The 20,266-nt window shown below is 47.6% G+C and overlaps 1 protein-coding gene across 4 annotated transcripts in view; it reads left to right on the forward strand.

Annotated features, from left to right (window-relative positions):
• The first annotated feature begins 3,539 nt into the window (after positions 1 to 3,539).
• LBHD2 (LBH domain containing 2) overlaps positions 3,540 to 20,266 on the forward strand; it is a 97,584-nt gene continuing 80,857 nt past the window's right edge. Inside the window, exons 1-2 of one of the 4 annotated variants that reach the window (XM_073578023.1) lie at positions 3,641 to 3,750; positions 13,238 to 13,299. The gene's annotated coding sequence lies outside the window, so the exon portion shown is untranslated. Of the gene's footprint in view, positions 3,751 to 3,915; positions 4,052 to 4,782; positions 4,808 to 13,237; positions 13,300 to 20,266 lie in introns of those variants that run through there. The other 3 variants (XM_073578022.1, XM_073578024.1, XM_073578025.1) reach the window with 3 other exon arrangements.

A 20,266-nucleotide genomic window follows, 5' to 3' on the forward strand; every position in this document is an offset into this window, starting at 1 on the left:
CGGTCATGTTGATGGAAAAAATAAAGAAGTTATGGCCCTTGGAAGAAGGGGAGAAACAAGAAAAAAAAAAAGGGAAAATCGCCCAGGGTTGAAGGAGTTAAAAATGCATCATAATAATTCACTAAAATACATGAGTTACTTTGTTGCCTTTTTTTAACCGATTCTCATATCTGCAGCGTTTTTATTAATAATAAATGGCATGATTTTCCCAAACTTACAAAAATGGTGGCATAAAAATGTATCAAAATCTGTATTAAAAAAAAAAAGTTGATGCCAATTAAAAGGAACCTGCATTTGATTGGCCAAGAAAGAGAGGGGGTGCACTTATTTATTACAGCTTCTGGAAAAGTTTCTTCCACCCCCAAGTCTCCAGTCTGTAGCATCAGAAGACGCATTGAGCTTCTCTTCTTCTGCGGGGTCGCGACAATTATAGGTCTCGGAATAGACGAGCCGCTGAACGTTGGACACAGCGTAGTAATTATCCTTTAGAGTAAAAATAACTTTTCCAATTCCTAATATATAATGGACGGCCCATTGGAAACATAATTGCAGGTGATAAAAAAAAAAAAAAAAAGAGGCCATTGTTGGCTGTCGTGTTTTTACGAGGCTCCGTTCATGCTGCATGGTCATGTAACACCCACACAACGGGTTGTGGAGTGGGTAAGGTCTAGTAGTGACAGTCCCATATAATACCCATATCTATGGCCGTGGTGATGGGAGGGCATAGGGGAAGCTACATATAAAATAATACCCATATCTGTATCCATGGCTGTGGTGAGAAGAGTAGGGGGATACTGCAAAAACAGCCCATAAGTGCAGCCATGTAGAGATTGGGGATTGTAGCAAATCAAGATCAAATAAAGAAGATAATATAAAACAAATAAAATAATATAAATAAGTAATAAATAAAAGAAACATTGCAAATAGAAATAATCAAGAATATTCAAATAAAGATAAAAAAATGAAAGAAAAATATGGAAATACAAAATGTAAAAACATAATAAAATAAATACAAATGGCAAATAAAGACAAAATAAAGGAATTAAATACAACTAAAAATATAAATACATATAATCAAAATTATAATGCAATAAAGACAATATTGTAAAATACATATAATATAAATAAAAAATGCAAACAAAGATATTAAAGCATATGCCATTAAAAGAAAATAATATTAAATACATATAATATAAAAAATAAAATTGTACATAAATATTAAATAATGAAGTCTATGCAACTTGCACGCCTTCTTAGCGCCACCCCAATCACCGCGTGGTTCGCTCTGCTCCACCCAGTACCTGACCATTGCTCTGAGCTGTCTTGTGCTATGAGCCATAGGGGAGCATGGCCGAACTCTGCAGGAATTGTATCCATTCTGTCCTGCAGACATCTGCTTCCCCGGGCACATAAAGTTTTCCAGCAATTGATTAGATATATATCATTAGTCTAATTTGTCTCAGTGTTTTGACCCGTTTGATAGGAGCCATAATGCTAGGTAAAGCACAGTGGACACCTTTTTTATCAGGCCAAATATGGAATTGTAACCAATGAAATGAAAACCCAGGGACAATATATTAATAGCAAACTGATGGTTTGCACTAATTATGACACATGGGCAGCTAATACCCTCATCTGTAGCCATAGCGGTGGTGGTGGGGAGTGTAGGAGGATGTTGCAACTAAGGGTTTAATAATAGGGAACATAAAGTTTTTCACAATGGACAATTAGATATATGTAATTTGACTGATTTGATCCCAATAGCTACTCAGGAGGAGCCATGATGCTAGGTAAAGCATAGCGGACAGTTAGGAAACAGCGCCACCATCATTCAGGCCACACATGGAATTGCCATCTTTAACACGCCACCTTCTAGCGATAGGAGATCGACTGGTGTGTAAATGCAGCTTCGGATGTAAATGGAGAAGGAAACTTTAACACCAGCAGGAATAGAAGTATGTGCAAAGTGTCTCCAGGTTTCTCTAGGTTTATAAGCCATTACCTGGGGGGCTGTCTGGGGGACCCTGCCAGTAGCATGTGCTTGTCTCAGTTATTAAGCCATTGATGGTACAGTGAAACTGCGAATGGCTCCTCAAATCAGCGCAAAAGTGGAAAAGTCCCTCATTCAGGATCCTCATGTAAGTTCCAGAGAAGACAGCAGCTACAAAGAATCGCTCGCTTGGAGGACCGACATGTCTGTGCATTATACACACAGCCCGATGATTTCAATACAAACTGTGTAATGCTTCATTTCTCCTGTGGCGGCGCTGCAGGAAAACTAAACACTTCCTGCTGGACTCCCCGATTGCTGGAGAGCCTGGCAGAAGAAGAGACTGCTATGATCAGCTTATGGTGAAGGGCTTCTGAATAAAAAGAAAAAAGATAGTAAGATGCGGAGAAAATCCTTAAGCCTAATCCTTGTGGGAAAAAAATTTGTGATTTAATCTGCTCCACATGCAGATTTTTTTTCTAATTTATTTCTAATTTTTATGTTGTTCTAAGAAAAATCTTCAACATCTAGTAAATGTTCAGATGCATCAGCACTGAGGATGTTATACAGCAGTACTGAGCAGTATAGTTATGAATCCAGCACCGGATTATATTACAATACTGAACATTGTAATTGTAAATCCAGCACTGGGGGTGAGATAAATACTTACTATAAATCTGCAGGATGGAGGACATTAGACTGCAGTGCTGTACAATTTAACTGTTAATCCAGCTCTGGGGTGAGATAACCACTTAGCAGAAACCAGTAGGATGGAGGATATTATATTGCCATACTGAACACTGTAACTGTGAATCCAGCATTCTCAGAAATTAGCAGGATTATTATACTATAATACTTAACATTGTAACTTTGAATCCAGCACTGGGGTGAGATAAACACTTACTTTAAAGAAACAAAACCGGTTTAAGCTTCTCTCTCACTCTGCTCCTCCCCATAGACTTCAATAGGCAGCAGTTAACTGAACCCTCAGTGAGTCTTGTTTTGACCGGGATTTTTGCATTTATTATTTTCGCTTGTACTAACGATGTAGAGGCCATATAAAGGTGGGCTAGTTTGCAATATTTTCAAGTATACAAAACAGTGAAAAATCCAATAACACATATTAGCTGCACATGACGTCTAAGAACCAGGTCTCAGCAATAATAAAAACATCAATAACATCTGGTTGGACCAAGACGCTGGACGTCATGGATGGAATCGAATACTTATTACTGAGCTGGCTTTTGTGCCCACAGTAACTTCTGGTCCTGGCATATTGGTGTATAACTGTCAAATATAAATCATAGCAATAATATAGCCAAATAACAGAAAACACATCAAAATGGAAGAAATGCTAAAGTGTCTAAGCAATAGTAGCCATTTGCTACTAATATTTCTTGTGTATTAGTAAATAACTGTGTTCTGATAAATAATAGTAGTATTCCATTGTGCAGAAATGTGATGTTTTCTCCTTTTTCCAGCACAGCCTGAAATCCTGACTAAAGCCAGTAGCCCCCAGAGTGGGTAGAGCAGCCCCCTGGCACCTCCTCTGCTGGTGGTGGGTGCCCCACGCTCCCTCCAGTGTGCACAGCCCTGCGCTCTCCAGCTCAGCTCCGTCTCTCCCTCTCCCTCTCCGTCTCTTCAGCTCTCTCAGCCTTGCACACAGTCATTTCTCTCCCACCCCTGACCCAGTAGCACAAGCTGTGGAGAGCACACCGATCTGCAGAAGGAGCAGCAGCAGCCAGGACCCCCTACTCCAGGTGAGCCCCCCATGCCTCCTCCATCACACAGCCCCTGCCTGTGCTGTGCCCAGCTATCAGCTCATCTCTCAGGGCTTCATGTTCAACCAATTGAGTTGCAAAAGGAAGGAAGGAAATGGGAGTTAAAAATATAATAATGAAAAAACAAACTTTGCAGCCTGAGCTGTGCAGAGAACTCCCAGCCCTGCGCAGGGTCCCACAGCTCCACCTGAGCTCTCTCTGGGGGGAACGATCGTGGGGGATTCAACTGCACAGACAGCATACTTGTGCTCTGGGAAGTGAAGGGGTTAAGGACACGCAGGTAAGGACTGACTTCTCTTTCCTGGAGGTCTCCATTTGGACGCTTGATTAGGGGAATGGTAGGGGGATGCCACTTCCAGCTCAGGTGCAGTACCCAATAGTGCACCTAGGGGGCGCTGGCGAGTCAATTAGCGCCCTCTGCAGGAATGTGTTGGGTGGGTAACAAGATGGCAGCACTTACTGTCTCTGATGTTTTGCTAGAAGGGCTATTTTTTATTTTTTTTTGCTACAAACTGTTTCATCTATGGATTTGATATAATTAATCCACCATAAGAAAAATCTAAATTAGGGGGCAAAAACTACCCTAAACTGCAGTTAAGGGGAGCAGCACTGTCCATGAGTAGCCCTTAGATCAGCCAATCAGGTCACTGGGTTGCTCTGCTGGAATGACTGGTAAGAATTGGTTGATTGCAGTACCCGCCACGGCCTCTAGAGGCCACAGTTGCCAACTGTGTTTGTTCATTGGCGCCCTCTTCAGGAGAATGTTGGAAGTGCTGGATGTATCAGAAGCCTGGCAGCAGAAAGCTCAGCTAAATGAAGACTTTCTCTAGAATATTTGCAGGTAGAAGGTTTGATGTTTTATGTAGCAGATATTCAATGAGCTGCATGCTGCGAGGAAATGGACGCACAACCCAGCATTAATTGGAGCAAAGACAGCAGGTGCCCTGCGCTGTTCTGTTATCTATGGACCACAAGTGTCAGCATGACCTATCAATCTTTTTATCAGATTCTCCCACTGAGGAATAAATAACCCAAGGTAACATAGAATGTAGCAATCGTGTATGCAAGATATGGCGGTATAACTAGTAGTATAATTAGATGTACGATCTAGTGGTGTAATATAGAAGTGTAATACAGCTGTATAATAATAGTATATTATAGTGGTATGATAATGTGGTATACTATAGTGTAATACAGCTGTATATTATACTGGTGTGATATGGCGGTATATTATAGTAATATAATACAGCTGTATAATTGGGGTATATTATAGTGGTGTAATATAAGGGTATAATATAATAGTGTAATACAGCTGTAGAATAATGGTGTAATATAGCGTTGTACTTAAGGGCTATAGTGGTGTATTATGACGTAATAACAGCACGGTGATACAGCTGTATAATACAGGAGTACATTATAGTGGTGTAATTTAATGGTAGAAATAGTGTAAAACATTGGAAGATTAAAGGGGTATATTGTAGAGCTGTAATATAACAATATAACTTAGTGTAATACAGCTGTACAATAGAGTTAAATCATAGTAGTGTGTTATAACGGTATAATAATAGTATAATACAATAGCATAATACAGCTGCATAATTGTTGTTTAATGTAGGATTATAATTAAGGGGTATATTATAGTAGTATAATTGGTATAATTAAGGGTTATATTATAGCAGTATAATACATGTGACTATAGTTGCCTACTGTAATTTGATAATATAACAATATAAAATGTTACTATAATACAGCTTTATAATGAAGAAACATATTATACTGGTATAATATAGTAGTGTGATGCAGCTGTAAAATAAAATTGTATAATATAGCGGTATGTAGTGGTATAACATGGTTGTGTAATGGATCTGTATAATATAGCAGTATAACATGGTTGTGTAATGACTCTGTATAATGTAGCGGTATAACATGGTTGTGTAATGGATCTGTATAATATAGCAGTATAACATGGTTGTGTAATGGGCTCTGTATAATATAGCGGTATGTAGCGGTATAACATGGTTGTGTAATGGATCTGTATAATATAGCAGTATAACATGGTTGTGTAATGGCTCTGTATAATATAGCGGTATGTAGCGGTATAACATGGTTGTGTAATGGCTCTGTATAATATAGCGGTATGTAGCGGTATAACATGGTTGTGTAATGGATCTGTATAATATAGCGGAATATAGCAGTATAACATGGTTGTGTAATGGATCTGTATAATATAGCGGTATGTAGCGGTATAACATGGTTGTGTAATGGATCTGTATAATATAGCAGTATAACATGGTTGTGTAATGGGCTCTGTATAATATAGCGGTATGTAGCGTTATAACATGGTTGCGTAATGGATCTGTATAATATAGCGGAATATAGCAGTATAACATGGTTGTGTAATGGATCTGTATAATATAGCAGTATAACATGGTTGTGTAATGGCTCTGTATAATATAGCGGTATGGAGCAGTATACCTTGGTTGTGTAATGGCTCTGTATAATATAGCGGTATAATATGGTTGTGTAATGGATCTGTATAATATAGCAGTATAACATGGTTGCGTAATGGATCTGTATAATATAGCGGTATGTAGCAGTATAACATGGTTGTGTAATGGCTCTGTATAATATAGCGGTATGTAGCAGTATATCATGGTTGTGTAATGGCTCTGTATAATATAGCGGTATGTAGCAGTATAACATGGTTGTGTAATGGATCTGTATAATATAGCAGTATAACATGGTTGTGTAATGGGCTCTGTATAATATAGCGGTATGTAGCGTTATAACATGGTTGTGTAATGGATCTATATAATATAGCAGTATAACATGGTTGTGTAATGGATCTGTATAATATAGCAGTATATCAGTATAACATGGTTGTGTAATGGATCTGTACAATATAGCAGTATAACATGGTTGTGTAATGACTCTGTATAATGTAGCGGTATAACATGGTTGTGTAATGGATCTGTATAATATAGCAGTATAACATGGTTGTGTAATGGGCTCTGTATAATATAGCGGTATGTAGCGGTATAACATGGTTGTGTAATGGATCTGTATAATATAGCAGTATAACATGGTTGTGTAATGGCTCTGTATAATGTAGCGGTATAACATGGTTGTGTAATGGATCTGTATAATATAGCAGTATAACATGGTTGTGTAATGGGCTCTGTATAATATAGCGGTATGTAGCGGTATAACATGGTTGTGTAATGGCTCTGTATAATATAGCAGTATGTAGCGGTATAACATGGTTGTGTAATGGATCTGTATAATATAGCGGAATATAGCAGTATAACATGGTTGTGTAATGGATCTGTATAATATAGCGGTATGTAGCGGTATAACATGGTTGTGTAATGGATCTGTATAATATAGCAGTATAACATGGTTGTGTAATGGGCTCTGTATAATATAGCGGTATGTAGCGTTATAACATGGTTGCGTAATGGATCTGTATAATATAGCGGAATATAGCAGTATAACATGGTTGTGTAATGGATCTGTATAATATAGCAGTATAACATGGTTGTGTAATGGCTCTGTATAATATAGCGGTATGGAGCAGTATACCTTGGTTGTGTAATGGCTCTGTATAATATAGCGGTATAACATGGTTGTGTAATGGATCTGTATAATATAGCAGTATAACATGGTTGCGTAATGGATCTGTATAATATAGCGGTATGTAGCAGTATAACATGGTTGTGTAATGGCTCTGTATAATATAGCGGTATGTAGCAGTATATCATGGTTGTGTAATGGCTCTGTATAATATAGCGGTATGTAGCAGTATAACATGGTTGTGTAATGGATCTGTATAATATAGCAGTATAACATGGTTGTGTAATGGGCTCTGTATAATATAGCGGTATGTAGCGTTATAACATGGTTGTGTAATGGATCTATATAATATAGCAGTATAACATGGTTGTGTAATGGATCTGTATAATATAGCAGTATATCAGTATAACATAGTTGTGTAATGGATCTGTATAATATAGTGGTATGTAGCGGTATAACATGGTTGTGTAATGGATCTGTATAATATAGCGGTATGTAGCGGTATAACATGGTTGTGTAATGGATCTGTATAATATAGCGGTATGTGCAGCTCTGGAGTATAATACAGGATGTAACTCAGGGTCAGTAATGTAATTTATGTACACAGTGACTGCACCAGCAGAATAGTGAGTGCAGCTCTGGGGTATAATACAGGATGTAACTCAGGATCAGTAATGTATGTACACAGTGACTGCACCAGCAGAATAGTGAGTGTAGCTCTGGAGTATAATACAGGAGGTAACTCAGGATCAGTTATGTAATGTCTGTACACAGTGACTGCACCAGCAGCATACTGAGTGCAGCTCTGGACACACCCCAGAAGAGGAGGAGCGTCGCAGCTGAGCCTCTGCAGGCTGGGGTTTTGCTAAGCTCCTGGGAAGGGAGGTTTTTTTTCCTGCAAGGACTTTCCATCTGCCCCCTTCCCAGGAAAGAGGACTCTCCCTGGGACTGAGCGCCGGGGCTGTGCCCCTGGCTCCCACCCTCCGGCAAGCCAGCTGGGGGTGGGGGGCCTCATCCACCACAAGGAGGCCCAAGGCACAGCCAGCAAGTCCCAGGGATGGGGAAAAAGCGGACCCCAGGGGGCCGCAAGGCTCCAGGGTCCGGGACCCCCGAAGTGAAGGCTGTGGCGGGCCCTTCCCCCGGAGGTGCAGCAGCCGGCAGAGGTGAGGCGGGGCCCCCCCTTAACATCTGGGGCTCCAAGGTTGCGGGAGAGCCAGCTACCACCTACGCCTCCCGCATTCATGCCCACCTCTCCGAGTATGAGGAGGCCGGCAAGCAGCTCAGGAGACTCCGGGGGGAGTTGGAGGGAGCCCGGGTCATCAGTAAAAACAGGCTCCCTGCCTCAAAGAGAGCGGAGGTCACCGCCACGGTCAAGCGGCTGAAAGGGGAGATTCGGGCCCTGGAGGACAGGCGAAGTTCCATCATGGCCGGCAGCGGCCCCTTCCAGGAAAAGCTGCAGAACGAGGACCGGTTCAGGGCCATGGCCGGTGGGTCTCCTGGGGGGTCAGGGGTCCCCATCCAGGTGGAGGAAAGCGAGGAGGAGGAAGAACAAGATGGCGCCCACACCACATCCGGGCCACCTCCACCTGAAGACCTGGCGGACACCAGCGTGAGTCAGGTAACATGCAGCGGGATAGCCCCCGAGCAGGTGGCCCTCCCGCTGGACTCCAGTAACGCGGAGGAAAGCGGGAGCGAGGGGGAGGATGGAGGGAGCGGGAGTAGTTCTGAGGGGGGCTGCCTCATCCTTAAACAAGTACGGCAGACTGAATCCCCAGCACGGTTTGGCACGCTGTTGTTTGGGTATGAAGTCTGCCCGGAGGATGAGGCAACCGGGAAGAGGAGAAACAGGAGGCGCAGGCGTAAGGCCTCTGAAGGCGTGGAGGAACAACTGGTTTTTGCTCCTCTTCCCGGGGCCCCTCTGTCCCGCTGTGTGGAACCCGCTACCCACCCCGGCTCGGGCCCTGTGGTGGGTCCGCAGCGAGGGAGCGGGGAGAGAGATGACTGTTGTGACCTGACTGTCGCATCTGGTGACAGTTCAGACCAGGGCAGCGACATGGAGGTCGGTGCTGGTTGTGGTGTTGGTGGTGGTGTCCAGGCTCAGCCCTCGGTGGCAGGGGAGGCTGGCCTGGCACCAGGTAAAGTTGGTACAGCCAGGGCCGCACCTCCGGCGGCGAGTGCTGGGGCTTCTGGACCCCCCACGTACGGATCCGCTAAGTCTGGATCGCTAGTGGGGGTCCAGAAGCCTAGGAAGGGCGAACAGAACATCAAGCAGCAGCTGAGGCGGTGCAAAGTGCTGGTCGCTCCCATGTCGGCGCCTGTGGTGAGAGCGGGGTCTCCGGCACGTCGACCCAAAAAGGGGTCCGTGCAGGGGGCTCCGCCTCCGCTGGGCAACGAGGGGGAGTGGCCGGCCTTGCCTGTCTCAAGTGGTGGGCATGGGGTGGCAGCGGTGGTCCGTGAGAGGGGCGTGGCCTCCCCGAGTGTTGCCCGGCCTGCAAAGGCTGTGGCGTGCGGGGGGGGCATGTCCTCCTCGGCCGTCATCCCACCCGCTGCGTCTGCGTCGCCCGGGGGGGGCATGGCCTCGCAAGGGGTCGCTGCTCTGCCCGTGGTGGCTGTGACTGGCGGGGGGGGCGTGGCCTCAGTGGTCGCGACTCCGCCCGCTGTGCTCGCGTCACCCGGGGGGGCCGTGGCCTCGCAGGGGGCCGCGGCTCTGCCTGGGGTGGCTGCGACCGGCGGGGGGGGCGTGGCCGCTGCGGGCCCGCTGCCCTCTGCTCCACCCACCCTTCCAAGTAATGCTGTGCTGCCCCCAAAAGCTGGCGGGGAGTTGTCGGGGTCCCCGGCCCACCTACCTTCATCTGAGGGTGCGGGGACTCTGGCGCCCCCTGGCAAGCCGGCGGCGGGGGTGAAGAAAAATGCAGGGCAGGGAGCGGTGCCAGTGGCCGTCCCTGCCCAGAGTAAACAAAACTCAGCAAAAGAAAAAAAAATGGAGCTGAAACCAGGAGCTGCTGTTGCTCCTAGGCCCAGCCAGGGCAGAGTGCATGATGTCATCTGCACTGAGGCATTTAAAGGGGCAGCAGCGCTCCTGGACAGGAGCTGGAGTAGCTCCCAGCAAGAGAGCTCAGGGCCCCCAGCAGGCAAAGAGAGGAACTACACTGGTTTGGGAAATGTTAAAAATGTAAAAAATGTTGCTATGTTCACCAATTGTGCGAGTGAGAGTGAGTATGAAAGCGGAGTGGACATATTTGAGGAGATGTTTGCTGAAGTAAATGGTGATATGAGTGACATGGATGAGGGAATGAGTGCTACTGTGAATGTGGGTGAGTGTGCTGGAGTGAATGCAAATAATAAAAGAGTGAATGGGAGAGTGAGTGGGAGGACGAATGAGGGTGCTGGCACAAGTGGTGGTAGTGGTGGGAGGGCTGGCCCGTCTGCCCCCCTGGCCGCAAGACCCCAACATAGTTATGCGGGGGCCGCGGCTGGGGGTCGGGGTGGTCCTCGGGGTGGTCCTGGGGGGGTCTCCTCGCCTCCGGGCTCCAGGGACGGCGCTTTGCACCACCGTTTCCTGGAGGCCCTCAAAAAAGGAGAAAGGTCGATAGTGGTAGAGGGGAGGACAGTGGACTTGTCTTTCTGGATAGAGAGACACGGCCTTGCTGCCTTCCAAAACCAAAGGGAGGGAGGGACTGTTTGGTCTCTCCCCACAGCCGGGCAGGGGCCGCAAAGGAGGAATGTGGTCCGTCTTAGGTGGGGGGGCAGTGAAGCTTGTCCACCTAGGAGCAAGGTGGTGGAGCTCCTCCTTAAGATGGGCTTCGGGGCGAATGACATCTTTGCCCTGATACATCCTTCGGCGTCCCGCTTCTTCGACGTCAGCTTTGTGCGGCCAGAGGGGCTTGAGCTCTTCTGGTCTAACTATGAGCTGGTGCGGGAAGAGCCCGGATGGCGAGACTTCGTTGCGCAAGCGGTGTCTCGCCAAAATTCCGTCAAGCGAGTGACCGTGGTCACTTGTAACGAGTCACTTGCCGGCGTGGACATTATGACGTGGCTTTCCCGTTACGGGGAAGTCACCGAGGTCCCCAAAAAGAACAGGGACGAATTCGGCATCTGGTCGGGGGGCTGGACCTTCATGGTTAAACTGAAGGTTTCCGGCGGCACGGTCACCCACATCCCTTCCTCGGCGTTCCTGGGAAGGGACAGGATCCTGGTCTTCTACCAAGGGCAACCGAAGGTCTGCCACAAGTGCGGCGACCCCACTCACTTCAGCGCTAGCTGCAAGGTACAGAAATGTGCCTTGTGTGGTGGGGTAGGTCATCTGGCCGCCTCGTGTAAAGACATTCGGTGTCACTTGTGTGGTGACCTAGGTCACCCTCTCAGCCGCTGCCCTCGCTCCTTTTCTAATGCCGCTGCAGGCCCGGCGGGAGGAGTCCGTGAGGGAGAAACCTCTGGCGGCGCTCCTGCAGCTGTGGCAGGTGGTGGCAGAGGGGAAGGGGCTGAGGGACCGGTGAGGAAGGGCAATGCCAAGGTGAGGGGCCCCGCGTATGTGCGGAGGCAAGAAAAATGCCATGGGGGTGGGGGGCAGGTGAAGTCTCGGGCAACCGGGTCGATGCCTGCTCCTCCCTCCAGGCCCGTGGCAAAAGCCTCTGAGGTCCTGAGGGAGAGTGTGGTGAGAGAGGAGATCAGGAGGATGGAGAGGGAGGATAAAGCGGCTGACTCGGACGGGTCCTCACAGTATGAAAGTGTTGATGAGGAGGTCCAGGAGCAGCCTACAGCAGCGGGTGGCAAAAGTAAACGTGCCAATCGTAACAAATCGGGGGGGAAGAAGGCTGGCAAGCCTTCAAAATCTCCCCCGCCCCCGACCACCAGGGTGCGCACGGAAGGGCCCGCTGACCCCCCTCTGATTGATCTCTCCAACCGGTTCAGCGTCCTCGGAGGCTCGGATGATGGGCCGCAAGACGAGGATGCTGGGCCGGGGGTACCACCGGAGGGTCCTTCGGGGGATGGTGGGGTCCGTCCCTCAGGGGGCAGTGTTCCTCCTGGGGGGGGGACAGACCTGGAACCCGGGGGCGAGGACACCGGGGGGGGTGGGATGGACACAACGGGAGCTTCCCTGAAAAGGAAGGTGTCCGACCCCTCCCCAGGTGGAGGTGATAGCAGTGGTAAGAAGTTGGCCATCCAACTTGATCACCCATGATGGCGGAACTCGCCCCGTTGACGCTGGCATCTATTAATGTTGCCAGCATAAAGTCAGATGCGGCTCGCTTCACGGCCTTTGATTTTTTCTCCCGGATTGAGGCAGAAATTTTATTCTTGCAAGAGACCAGACTAACAGACATGGGGGCCATCTATAAAGCACGGAGGGAGTGGAGGTGCGGGCCCTCATACTGGTCTCTTGCGGCCGAGCCGTATAGCGGGGTGGCAGTCCTTTTTAAGACTGCAGCTGTTGAATGCCGACGGGTTACTGAGTTGGAAATGGGGAGGTGCCTGATCCTAGATGTCTTCATGAGGGGACAAGAGCTCCGGCTCATCAACATCTACGGCCCGCAGTCCAAGTGGGACCGCAAATGTCTCTTCCTGAGGATCAAGCCCTTTCTTTTTACGAGCCGGCAGGTGGTCTTCGGTGGGGACTTCAACACCATTACGAGGTCCCGTGACCGGGGGGGTCCCGGAGATCGCCTGGCTTATGATAGCGTCGCGTTGAATAGCATAGCCAGCGAAGCTCGCCTGGTGGATGTCCACATCCGGCACACCCCAGGTCACGGAGGTTTCACCTACCATAGGGGTAGCTGTAGGTCTAGAATAGACAGGTTTTTTTTGAAGGAGGACGCCATCTTTTCTGCTGTGTCCGCCGTTGAGGTGGAGTTCTCCGATCACTGTCTAATTTTCCTTTCTCTGAATGTTGCAGAGACTCATCGGATGGGAAGAGGGCTGTGGAAGCTCAATTCGTCCCTGCTGGAAGAAGCGGAGGTGAGACAATCCTTCGAGGACTTTCTTCAGAGCCAGGTACCGCTGTTGGATCTCTGTAGTAGTAAGTCAGAGTGGTGGGAGATCTTCAAAAAGCGGGTGGCGGGGTTCTTCCGTCAGCTCTCGAGCCTCAGGAGTCTGAACAGGCACCGCTTGTACCAGGCCCTGGGGAGGAAACTCGAGCAGCTTGTCTCGACTGGAGGTGACCGTGAGGAAATCTCCAGAGTGAAATCTTTGCTCAAGAGGTGTCAGTATGATAGACACACATCTTTAGTTTTTGAGAGGGACTTCGGGAAGTACCGCTCACCTGACCCTTACCGAAACTGTAAGATGTCAGTGAATTGTAAGATGGTGACAGGACTGATCGACAGTACGGGGTCCCTGAACAGATCCAAATCAGGGATCCTGGAGGTGGTCAGATCCTTCTACTCACACCTCTTGGAAAAGAAGGATCTGGATCGGGACAGGATGTCGGCTTTCCTGGCTGAAACCGTCCCTGAGCCAGGGGGTGATCCCTCTCTTGGTGTTTTGGCAGAGGAAATCAGGGAAGAGGAAGTGAGACTGGCCATTGATGGGCTTCGGCCCAAGAAATCGCCAGGTCCGGATGGCTTAACATCCGAGTTCTATAAGACTTTTAGGGACTCCTTGGTCCCCCTCTTGACAGGGGTATTTATTGAGTGTCTCTCCTCGGGCACTCTTCCCGACTCAATGAGGAAGTCAGCCCTCATTATTCTGTCAAAGGGTAAGGATCCGTCCCGTATCGAGAATTGGCGTCCCATAGCGCTTCTCGATACGGACCGGAAGGTTCTGGCCAAGGTGCTGTTTAATCGGCTGGTGAAGTTTGCACCCCGGCTCCTTTTAGGGGCCCAGCATTGCTCTGTTCCGGGCCGCAGTACTTTTAGTGCTGTGCTCGGTGTCCGAGAGGCAGTGGAGCAGGGTAGGGCAGGTCACTGGAGGGGGTACTTGCTGTCATTAGATCAAGCGAAAGCCTTTGACCGGGTCAACCACGAGTACCTCTGGTCCGTCCTTTTGAGGTATGGTCTGCCTGGGAGGTTTGTAAAATGGTTAGAGATCTTGTACCAAGGGGCTGAGACTGTTCCGCTGGTGAACGGTTGGTCAGGTCGCCCTTTTGAGGTGGGTTCTGGGGTCCGTCAGGGCTGTCCGCTGAGCCCGCTTTTATACGTGTTCGCGATCGATCCCTTCATAAGGAGGGTAGATCGTGGACCGTTGGCGGGAGTCGGGATGGACCAAGCGGGCTCTGGGTCCTCTCTGAGGGTGGTGGCGTATGCCGATGATGTTTCCCTTTTCGTGTCCTCGAGAAGGGAGGCGGATTGGGTCATGTCGGAGGTAGTGCGCTACTCGGAGGCATCCGGGTCCATGATCAACCGGGATAAGTGTGAAAGTCTCTGGCTGGGAGGGGGAGATCCCAGGTTTGATCTCCCGGACACCCTTCCAGGGCCCCAGGCCACCGCCAAAATTCTAGGCATCGAATTTGGCCCCGGGGATTACCCCCAGCAAAATTGGGAGGGCAGACTTAAGATCGCCGCCCAAAAGGTGGACCAATGGAAGGGTTGGTCTTTAACCCTGAGGGAAAGGGTTGCCCTGGCTAAAGGCTTTCTGCTACCTTTATTAATATACCTGGGCAGTGTGTGCATCTTGCCGGAACCTCTCTGGACACGGGTCTATAGCCTGTTCTTCCAATTGTTATGGGGGAATAGGCTTAACCTAATCAAGAGGGAGGTTACATACCGTACGAGGAGACTAGGTGGGTTGGGTATGGTCAACCCGGTGGTGTTTCTAGTAAACACCTTTCTTAAGACTAACATCTCCAACCTCTGGCTAGAGAGGGCTCCTCCGTGGGTAGTCTCCTGCAAGGGTTGGCTTTGGCCTTTCTTCCAGGAATGGGAGACAGGAGGGCAGGTGAAGGACCTACGCACACCTCATGGGCATCTCCCGGCTTACGCTACCCCGGTTCTGAAGGTGATCCGCCGGTGGGGTCTGGGAATGTGGGAAATCAGGACCATGTCGAGGCAATGCCTTGACAGGAGGGTCCTGTTGACCCATTTCCAGAAGCCCCTGGCCCTTAAGGATTGCCCAGGCCGGGATCTGGAGGTCGGGCTGGGGCTTTTAAATTCTAAGCGGATCCCCATGAAGTTTTGGGACTTGACCTGGCGTTGCTTCCACGGGAGGCTGTATGTAAAGGATAACCTGAAGTGCAGGAAATCCGATGATCGGGGTTGTCCCCGTGAGGAGTGTGGCGACGTGCTGGAAAGCATGGAGCACTTCCTGCTTCAGTGTCCCTTTAATGCAGAGGTGTACAACAGGGTGGGTGCTTCCATACGTTGGCCGCGGCTGGCGTCCCTCTCCTACGCTGAGTGGGTTTATGGAGCGTTCAGATCCCTGGGTGGCCGGGACCCGTGCACTTTATTTCTAGTCAGTGTAGTGGTTAGGTTCTACACTTGGAATGCACGGTGCCTAGTTTCGACGCGGAAAAAAACCCTCCCAAGGGATGAGGTGGTAGGAAACATCTTGGGTGACCTGGTGAAGGTCCGTTCTTTGGAGTTCGAAAGGTTGGGTGTGAGGAAGGCCTCTTGGCTTTGGAGAGGCCTCTCCTTTTAAAAACGCACTCAAGGGAGAGCTAGCTCCGTGTGAATGAGGGTAGGGATAGCATAAGTTTCACTGGGTGTTAGGGACAGAATTAGGGGCAGATAGGGACAGGGAGGGACAGGCACTGAGGGACAGATAGAGAGTTAGTTATGATAAGTTAGGTAGAGTAGGGGCAGGTAGGGACAGATAGGGACAGTTTTTTTTTAGGGACAGAAGTAGGGACAGTCTTAGTTGTTGAGGGACAGGGTGAATGTGTTAGTGAGGGATGGGGCCTCCAGAACTCCTTTCCTGGTGTTGGGCTGGTGCATGTCACTTTAGCTTTTTGTTTTGGAAGCATGAAATTTAATGGATATTGGGCTTGCAGGCACCAAACTTGGGCCTGTGGCAAGGTTTTTGGAAATGTGGTTAATACTTATTGTTTGGGTAATATTATCAATGGTTATAGCAGGTCGTATCTTAGGTGTATAACAAGTGTAGTATGTGCTTTTTGTGTATCTGTACATGTATGCAGTATTGTATGTATGTCGCTAGGATGGTGCTTTTAAAAAAAAAAATGTATATATTATAGTTAGGAAAGGGGGAAGGGGTACAGTCAGGTTGGGTGGGGGTTTCTTGCGGGAGGGAGGGGGGAAGTTTGGACCCTGGAATGGACCCTGAGAAATCAAGGGCCGAAGATCAGAAGGAGATGGCCTGGGAACTACACCAAGGACCATGGGAAATATATAAGGAAATGTAGATACGGGCCATAAACTTTCCTGGACCCTGAGGTGCTGTTTTTTTTTCTGAGGCCATAAACTTTCATGGACCTAGGTGTGGAAAAGGCTACGAACTTGTGGACCTGTGGTGTGGGTGGTGGGAAAAAAAAAAATAAATAAATAAAAAAAAAAAAAATGTATGTATGTATATGTATATGTATATATATATATATATATATATATATATATATATGTGTATGTGTGTGTATGTATGTGTGTATATATATATATATATATATATATATATATATATATATATATATATATATATATATATATATATAAAAAAAAAGGGAAAAAGGGGGGTGGTTTCTTGCTGTGTTGAGGGGAAGTAGTTGAGGGTCTGCCAAGATGGCTGTTTTTTCTGTTTAAGGCAGTGGGCCAGAAAAAGTGTTTACTTTCCTGTTTTAAATCCAGTATATAGGAATGAATGGGAGCATGAGTGAAGGTGTGAATGGGGTTGAATGTGAAGGAATCGATTTTTGTTTGTTTTCTTTGTTTGGAGTTTCCTGCTGGGGGTCCCTCAGGCTGCAAAGCCTGGAGACACTGCACTATGTCCTTCAGAGATGGACTGTCGTAAGCTAGCATATTTGCACAAGTTTTTTTTTTGTATGTCGGTGTGGTTTATTTTAGTTCATGTATCGTGGTTTTTGATTTCTGGAATGTTGTTTTTGTCTGTCTTATGTATTGTGTTTTTGATATTTTTATAATAAAAGAGATACAGGATGTAACTCAGGATCAGTAATGTAATGTATGTACACAGTGACTGCACCAGCAGAATAGTGAGTACAGCTCTGGAGTATAATACTGGATGTAACTTGACGTTGGTAGTGTGAAGTAGTCACCTAAGGGGGCACGAGCATCACAACATCCCATAGCCTCCCCCTGTGATTTCTTTTTGGAATGTTATGACCACAGCAGCCTTTATTAAACACCAAACAACAAACAGTGAATCATAAATCACAAATATATAATAACTTGAACACTGAGAAGGAGTCCTTGAAGCCCCAAGATCTTGGTGAAGAAACCCAAAATGCTGTGGACAAAACCCATCATGATTGCTCCCAGCCGTTACCCCACTGGCTCGGGAGCATCAACACCGATATATATTGTCCACTAAACTACCTGGGGATCCGCCCACTTCTGTCAGAAACTCCCCATCCACCTTTCACCAGATCACTCCCAACGTACCTTTGAACGAAGGAGACCCTAGACACTGTCTCCAAAACCAATTTTCAACCGACTTCAAGGATTCCCCCCCCCTCTCGAAACCGCCATGACCCAAAATAAAAGTAACCATCAACACATACCAAAACAAAGGGAGGGAGGGCGGGACTGCTTCTTTGCTGGGAGCAGGATCCGAAAGAGGATGGGGGCACCCCCCGCCCCTCCACTACATGCTCCCCCAACTCCTCTCCTCCCGGGTACACCCCCTGTGCTCATGACCACCCCCGTCATGCTGACCTCCGCCTATGCCTCCTTTGGGAGGGTGGGGAGGCTGTGCTCCGGCCATTTCTGTACACAGTGACTGCACCAGCAGAAAAGTGAGTGCAGCTCTGGGGTATAATACAGGATGTAACTGAGGATCAGTAATGTAATGTATGTACACAGTAACTGCACCAGCAGAATAGTGAGTGCAGCTCTGGCCTGGGGTATAATACAGGATGTAACTCAGGATCAGTAATATAATATATGTACACAGTGACTGCACTAGCAGAATAGTAAGTGAAGCTCTGGAGTATAATACAGGAGGTAACTCAGGATCAGTACGGGATCAGTAATGTAATGCAAGTACACAGTGACTGCACCAGCAGAATAGTGAGTGCAGCTCTGGAGTAAAATACAGGATGTAACTCAGGATCAATGTTGTAATGTATGTACACAGTGACTGCACCAGCAGAATAGTGAGTGCAGCTCTGGCCTGGGGTATAATACAGGATGGAACTCAGGATCAGTAATATAATATATGTACACAGTGACTGCACTAGCAGAATAGTAAGTGAAGCTCTGGAGTATAATACAGGAGGTAACTCAGGATCAGTACGGGATCAGTAATGTAATGCAAGTACACAGTGACTGCACAGCAGAATAGTGAGTGCAGCTCTGGCCTGGGGTATAATACAGGATGTAACTCAGGATCAGTAATATAATATATGTACACCGTAACTGCACCAGCAGAATAGTGAGTGAAGCTCTGGAGTATAATACAGGATGTAACCCAGGATCAGTACAGGATTAGTAATGTATGTACACAGTGACTGCACTAGCAGAATAGTAAGTGAAGCTCTGGAGTATAATACAGGAGGTAACTCAGGATCGGTACGGGATCAGTAATGTAATGCAAGTACACAGTGACTGCACCAGCAGTATAGTGAGTGCAGCTCTGGGGTATAATACAGGATGTAACTCAGGATCAGTAATGTATGTACACAGTGACTGCACCAGCAGAATAGTGAGTGTAGCTCTGGAGTATAATACAGGTGGTAACTCAGGATCAGTTATGTAATGTACGTACACAGTGACTGCACCAGCAGTATAGTGCGTGCAGCTCTGGGGTATAATACAGGATGTAACTCAGGATCAGTAATGTAATGTATGTACACAGTGACTGCACCAGCAGAATAGTGAGTACAGCTCTGGAGTATAATACTGGATGTAACTTGACGTTGGTAGTGTGAAGTAGTCACCTAAGGGGGCACGAGCATCACAACATCCCATAGCCTCCCCCTGTGATTTCTTTTTGGAATGTTATGACCACAGCAGCCTTTATTAAACACCAAACAACAAACAGTGAATCATAAATCACAAATATATAATAACTTGAACACTGAGAAGGAGTCCTTGAAGCCCCAAGATCTTGGTGAAGAAACCCAAAATGCTGTGGACAAAACCCATCATGATTGCTCCCAGCCGTTACCCCACTGGCTCGGGAGCATCAACACCGATATATATTGTCCACTAAACTACCTGGGGATCCGCCCACTTCTGTCAGAAACTCCCCATCCACCTTTCACCAGACCACTCCCAACGTACCTTTGAACGAAGGAGACCCTAGACACTGTCTCCAAAACCAATTTTCAACCGACTTCAAGGATTCCCCCCCCCTCTCGAAACCGCCATGACCCAAAATAAAAGTAACCATCAACACATACCAAAACAAAGGGAGGGAGGGCGGGACTGCTTCTTTGCTGGGAGCAGGATCCGAAAGAGGATGGGGGCACCCCCCGCCCCTCCACTACATGCTCCCCCAACTCCTCTCCTCCCGGGTACACCCCCTGTGCTCATGACCACCCCCCGTCATGCTGACCTCCGCCTATGCCTCCTTTGGGAGGGTGGGGAGGCTGTGCTCCGGCCATTTCTGTACACAGTGACTGCACCAGCAGAAAAGTGAGTGCAGCTCTGGGGTATAATACAGGATGTAACTCAGGATCAGTAATGTAATGTATGTACACAGTGACTGCACCAGCAGAATAGTGAGGGCAGCTCTGGAGTATAATACAGGAGGTAACTCAGGATCAGTAATGTAATGTACACAGTGACTGCACCAGCAGAATAGTGAGTGCAGCTCTGAGGTATAATACAGGATGTAACTCAGGATCAGTACAGGA

This window comes from Dendrobates tinctorius, unplaced genomic scaffold (assembly GCF_039654945.1).
Source record: "Dendrobates tinctorius isolate UK_male_01 unplaced genomic scaffold, ASM3965494v1 ptg000058l, whole genome shotgun sequence".
Taxonomy (NCBI): domain Eukaryota; kingdom Metazoa; phylum Chordata; class Amphibia; order Anura; family Dendrobatidae; genus Dendrobates; species Dendrobates tinctorius.